Raw genomic sequence first — 7,003 nt, forward strand, 5'->3', positions numbered from 1 at the left:
ATGTATAAAGCTATTTGATCTAGTGTAGGAGTGAGCCCTTAGACCTATTTACACATGGCTGATCTTGTGTTAGAAGGACGAGTGTTGAGAAAAAGAAGAGAGAGGGTGTACTCTCTCTTGTCCTAGGTTGTTGAACTGCACAAGGCCCAAGTTTTCAGTGACCAGCAGTTTAGGCTGACCTTTTCTTGCCTTTGAGTTTGCATTTTAAGAAATACAGCAAGATATAGAGAGGGCTATGAAGAGACCTTGTGTGGTTAATATAGTTTTCCCTTATTTCTTTTGCAGAAATGGTTTTAGAAGAAATTAAAAAGGAAATTTGCCTAAAGGCAGACACAAGGCACATGAAATTTGATCCTGCATGACTAAAGTTTGGCCAAATATGAGCATATGATAACTGTGTCTTTTATATATAATGCAAAGGATTTGGCAACTTCAGCAATCAGCAGAGGAATTCAGAAGCTAGGGACATCGTATTTATTGCTGCTTTATGACAGGGAGCAGCCAACCAAACCACAGGATTTTCACAATATATATTGACAGCTAACAACAGCCCAGCTAATTAAAGTCTCTCTGCCAGAAGAGTGCATCAATCCCATAATTGAGAAATAAGTGCAACAGCATCACTCTAAGTCAGTAGTCCCCAAACTCTGATGAGCTGAAGCAATTCCATCTCAGTATAATATGGCATCAAGTCTAACATCATGTACACTAATAAAAAATACCATCTTTTTATAATGTGATCAAATTTGAGTTCCTGTTGGGGCAATAACCTGGAGTTTCTTGATATCTCTGCATTTTAAACCCCAATTATAGCTCTATATTCTGCACAGTTTTGCCTTGAATACATAACAGATGTTTATATTGAGATGAATGCTTTGTGGACCCAGAACTGTCATCAGGCCTCTCATAATCACATTTTCACCTATGCATATGGTGTACACCTGTGGCTTGTTGGAATTGTACTCAACTGCAGTGTGGGAGGTTTAAAGACAGCACTGTATTTTTTTTTATTCTTTTGTAATATTTTTCATTTACATTTGATGTGTCATACTTTTTAATGCCTTTTTTCATGTTTACTATGTAAAGCAAATGCAGAAATACAAAAACAAGCAGTCTTACAGTCTTATTTTAAAGCTGTATATCCCTTAGTGTTTTGCATAGAAAAATGCATATTTAGGATGGTAATATAATTTATAAATATGAAAATATAATTTCAGTACATGCAAGATTTGAACATTCTGAGAAAATGTCATGGGACCATGGCAGATATTTCTGCTAAATGTGTACAGAAGGATGCTAAGAAAATCAGAGAATACAAGGTAGAGTTATAAAGCTTGTTTGTTGTTTATTTATATTTGTAAAGCAAATATACTTTGAATTGTACTGCTAGGAAACCATCAGGTCTATTTTTCATTCCTCATTTACAGATACATCTAGCTTTCTGTGAAATGTTAGGGGTGCTATATTCCAACAATGATTCTCACATGCTGGAAACATCTAAAATTAGAACAGCATAGGCTGGGATTTCAGCTGCTTAGCCCTCCAGCTCTCCTCTCACAATGATGAAACGTGACTTTCTGGGAACTGGGTCTGTATCAGTGCAGAATTTAATGTGAAACACAGGGCAACTGCTGGGATGTTTATGTTGTCTTTAAAGACCACTCCTGCATAAGAATCAGACATAGAATCAGAATCATAGAAGGGTTTGGGTTGGAAGAAACCTTAAAGATCATCTGGTTGCAAACCTCCTGCCATGGGGGACACCTTCCACTATATCAGGTTGCCCAAAGCCAAATCCAACCCAGACTCCAGGCTTCCACAACTTCTCTGGGCAACCTGTTCCAGTGCCTCACCACCCTCATAGTAAAGATTTTATTCCTTAGAGCTACTCTAAATCTACCCTCTTTTAGTTAAAAAACAGTACCCTTTGTCTAAACACTACACTCCCTAGTAAGGAGTCCCTTCCCATGTTTCCTGTAATACTGCATGCCTCCATTAAGAAATGGAAGTCTTCTATAAGGTCTCCCTGGAGCCTCCTCTTCTCTAGGCTAAACAACCCCAAATCTCTCATCCTGTTTTCAGAGAGGTACTCAATGCAAAAGGTAACTGGCTAGTCCTTGTGGGGTAAAGGGATCATAACAGGCCTAAACACAAGGATAGCTTCTCTCTCTTGCAAACCATAATTATCAAGTACCCATCTTATTGTGCAATGCTTGTCTGCTTAGTGTAGTCAACTGAATGAGGAGTCACCAATAAGAAGATTTTGGAGTAAGAGAAAAAAATACAAAGAGAGGTGATAAAACTCTCCTAATCTCCAGCAGTCAGCTTCATTAAGAGCTTCATATGAGACAGTTGGAGAACACTCTGTTAATGAAAAATAGTGAAATTCTAGTGGATTCTTGCTATTAATTTTGGAACTGTGTCCTGTAATTTTCCATTCATGACCTTACAGTTGTCTTACCTCAACTAGTGCACAAACCAAACTCTAAAAAATCTGTAGGTAACTGAAGATAATAACAATAATTTCAGTTTCTTTGGTTTACAATTCAAGTAGACAAATCCTTCCATGAATTAATTAAATTCTCAATGAACAATATGAGATACTTCATCTTATCTTCTCCTTTTGCATAAACTGGATATTAAATTATTTACAGGTCAAAATGCATGACAGCTTCTTTAAAATATTTTACATCACAGGGCCATAATATCAAAATTTTTACTCCATAAGAAAAAAAAGCACTTGGGAAATGTGAATAGTAGGCTTTACTCTCTTCTTCATTATCATATGCTCGATTTTATCTTGGTACAGTACAATTATGCATAGAATATAATCAACAATGAAATCACGGGTAAGAGACCTATGCTATAAACTTAATGATATCCTCTGCACATTTTTTCTGCAACAGTATTTTCAAGCGTGTACAGGCAAGATGTCAGTTTCTCTGAACTGTATGAAATGCACATCTATAAGTAAAATGGGTTGAGGAGCACTCTAAAAGTTTTAAGTGATTATGCTGTGTGGCTTGTTTGTCAAGAACAGCTAGCAAATTGCTTTTAGTGCTCTTAGGCTTCCTTTGTGTGCAGATAGTCGTGCTAAGGAGAAAAACTCTAAAAACAAACACAATATTCATATTTATTAAAGTAATCTCTTTGAAAAAAAAATAAAAGAAATAAAATGACATCTTAGTAGCAGAGTTTTATATATAGTTGTATATGTAAGAGCAAAATTGGCATATCCCTACAGAAACAACAAAATTTGGTGTGTTTAGGCTTTTTCCTGACAATGCTTATTTGTTTGGTATTTAATTTATAATTTGTTACCCATTACTGAAGCTGTTTGCCAACTTCTTCAGTTTTGCATATATAATCAAATCAACTTTTTCTTTTTCCTTCTTTTTTCTTTCTTTTTTTCCTCTCTTTTCTTTCTTTCTTTTTTTTTCTTTCTTTCTTTCTTTCTTTCTTGAAACAGAAAAGAAATAAATTTTTATAAAATCTTTTATTACTCAAAAGTCTGAAATTTGAACTTTACCAGGCGAACAAATGTTATCATTATACTTGATAACTGTTTCAAAACATCCTCTTCTACAATAAAAAAGGAGAAAACCCCATAGCTGAAACCCAGTTTTAAAGCTAGGAGAAATACAAGGATGGCTGTATATAACAATTTTATCAGTCAGTGGAGGCTGCTTTGTGATCTGATACCACTTATATAGCCTTGTAAGCAAAACAGTTTTATGAATAAATTGGTTCAGTAATGAGTAGGATTTTATGACATGGTCTGAGATTTTTATAGTGGTAATATTTTACAGTATTTCAAATAAATAAATAAATAATGATGAGAAAATATTAGAAAAGTGCTTGGAAATACCTTGAGCACTTAGTATGTTAATTACAAAAGCAAAGGAAAAAACCTCCACCACCTATTAAGCATGTCACTTTTCAGAGTTTAATAAATAAAAAATATATATATAATTGAATATCAAAGGAAAGTCTTCTGATTCATGTTACCAGTTATTTTCCATTGTGAATTTCTCTGTTCATGATCTTCTTAATGGTTAAAATGGTCTCCATCTGATTGGCAACTCTTGTAACTTATGAATAAACACTGCCTCCAGTCAGGTTCCAGAATTGTTAAGTCAGAAAGAATATGCAAATAGTCCCTAGCAGTTTCATAACTTGATTTTACAATGGTTCATGAGGTGTACTACAATTGCATGAATATACACATCCCTTTTCTCTAAACACCACTGTTTTCTGTTACACATCCCTAGTAAGTGTCACCTGTGTAAAAAAGTAAAGGTGCTTCTGAAGGCACTGCCACTGTCTAGTGTAACCTGTAAATATGAAATATATCACTTTCTTAGCAATAAGTCTTCTCCAATTGGTCATTGAAAACTAGACTCATTTAAGTGCGATAATACTAAACACTTCATGAACACTTCATTCATTACCTTCATTAGCTCTTTTGTGTGTGTGTGTTTGTGTGTGTGTCTGCAGATACTTAAAAATTGTTGTGTTAAAATGGATGTATGAGAGGAAATTTTTATAGGCTATCTTAACATTTAGAGTGAAAAGTGTGTGATGTAAGGCTCCCTCCTAACATAGCAAGGGTATGTTCACAAAGATTCACCATTATCTAAAGAGTCATTACTGGAATAAATAATAATTTCTATTATTAATCTACAGAAATATTTTTCAGTGTAACATACAGAATTGCTTTTCTGTTAAATAAGTACATCCTCTGAAAGATCTGAAGATCATACTATATATAAAGAGATGAAAAAAAATATTTTTCCCCTTATTAATTTATTTTCTTCTTATAGTTATTATTCTATTGTTATAATGAACATGCAAAATTTGTTATATAATAATATACAGAAAGAAAAAAAAAAGAGAGAGAGTTTGGAATAAAATTTCATATTGCAACTAAAGGAAAGAGATGTTCTGAACTTTTGTTGTAATTCATTATCATTAAGCAGCTACCCGCGTAGTACCTTTTTAAAAAGACTGACTCAAATTTTGTGGTGTCCTGGCTAGTTGCTCTGGGATAACACCTTGAAAAGAAAAGGAACTGAGGAAGAACAAGTATAGCAAAGTTACTCTCTGTAATTCAGGAGTGGTCCAGAAAAAACAAGGCTGAAGACAGCTACTTTGTATTGGAGGATGCTTAACGGAAGCCATGCTAGAAAGACATTCCCATGTGCCCTTTCTTTATTTCTTAACAAAATAAACACTCTAAGAATAAAGCACTCTAATAAAATACTTTGATTTTGCTCCCGATAGGCAGCTCACCTGCAAATCCTCCAGAACTCCTTCTCTTGTCTAAAGGAGTAACATCAGCAGAGTCTGTTCTGTATATGAATAACCTGATGAAAAACAGGCAAAAAGTGACCATGCATGTAAAAGGATTTTCTGGGGATCAGAGAGAGAAAATTCTGGTATGCTGAGCTGAGAAAAAGCTTTGTGTTGCTTTTCTGTCATCCATCCATCATGATCTCTAGCTTCAAAGCCCAGGTGTTGCAGGAGGACTGGAACTTTCAGTTGAAAAGGTAACAACATAGAAAGAGTGGCTTTTCAAGTAATTGATGGTCAACTTTAATATGGATTGGGTAAAAATTAACAATAACGTAACTCCTATTGAAATTTTGTATGATGCACAATTTTAAAGGGGCACTACATGCAAACACCACTTGACCTCTTCCTGTTCCTTTAAGTATTCAGATGACTAAAGATCTAGACCTAAATCTACTGGCTAGGGTTTGTGATAGACAATTATTCTGTATGGATCAGCTCAAAAGGAAATCATGTACACGGATGGGTGTTCAAAAATCCTCTTCCTCATATAACCACAATATACTTGGGGAAAAACAACAGCATACTGGATTCATTCCTACCTACTTAAGGCAAGTCACCCATTAAGTACCACTAGTCAGTTTAGTAACTGTAGAACTGTGTTTCACAGAACCGGAGAATCACAGAAAGAATTTTAGTCATAGAATATCCCAGGTTGGAAGGGACCCACAAGGATCATTGAGTCCAGCTCGTGGCTACAAACAGATCTATCTAAAAATTCAAACCATATGACTCAGAGCATTGTCCAAATGCTTCTTAAACTCTGACAGGCTTGGTGCCATGACTGTGTCCCTGGGGAGCCTGTTCCAGTGTGTGACAGCCCTCTTGGTAAAGAACCTTTTCCTGATATCCAGCCTGAACCTCCCCTGTCTCAACTTGACTCCATTCCCTTGGTCGTATCACTAGTCATTAAAGAGATGGCACTCTTTAATGGCACAGTGCCAAGAGATTGGCACTGGCCCTTCCACTCCCCCTCATGAAGAAGCTGCAGACTGCAATGAGGTCTCACTTCAGCATCCTCTTTCCCAGGCTGAACAGGCCTAATGACCTCATCCGCTCCTCATATGTCTTTCCCTCTAAGCCCTTTACCTTTTTAGTAGCCCTTCTCTGGACACTCTGGATAGTTTCACATCCTTTTTGTACTGTGATGCCCAGAACTGCACACAGTACTGAAAGTGAGGCTGCACCAGCACAGAATAGAGAACAACAATCACTTCCCTCGACCGACTAGCGATGCCGTGCTTGATGCACCCCAGGGTATGGTTGGCCCTTCTGGCTGCCAGGGCACACTGCTGGCTCACGTTCAACTTGCTGTCAACCACAACCCCCAGATTCCTCCTTGGGTCTGCTCTCCAACATCTCGTCGCCCAGTCTGTATGTATAGCCAGGGTTGTCCTGGTCCATGTGTAGGACCCGTTACTTCGTCTTGTTAAACTTCATGCAGTTGGTGACTGCCCAGCTCTCTCTGTAAGTCCTTTCCACCCTCAACAGAGTCAACAACTCCTTCCAGTTTAGTATTATCAGAAAATTTACTCAAAACACATTCTAGTCCTACCACTAAATCATTTATAAAAACATTGAAGTGAACTGGCCCTAAAATGGTGCCCTGGGGGACCCCACTGGTGACTGGCCACCAGCTTGATATGGCCAC

Source organism: Anas acuta, chromosome 2 (assembly GCF_963932015.1).
Source record: "Anas acuta chromosome 2, bAnaAcu1.1, whole genome shotgun sequence".
NCBI classification, from domain to species: domain Eukaryota; kingdom Metazoa; phylum Chordata; class Aves; order Anseriformes; family Anatidae; genus Anas; species Anas acuta.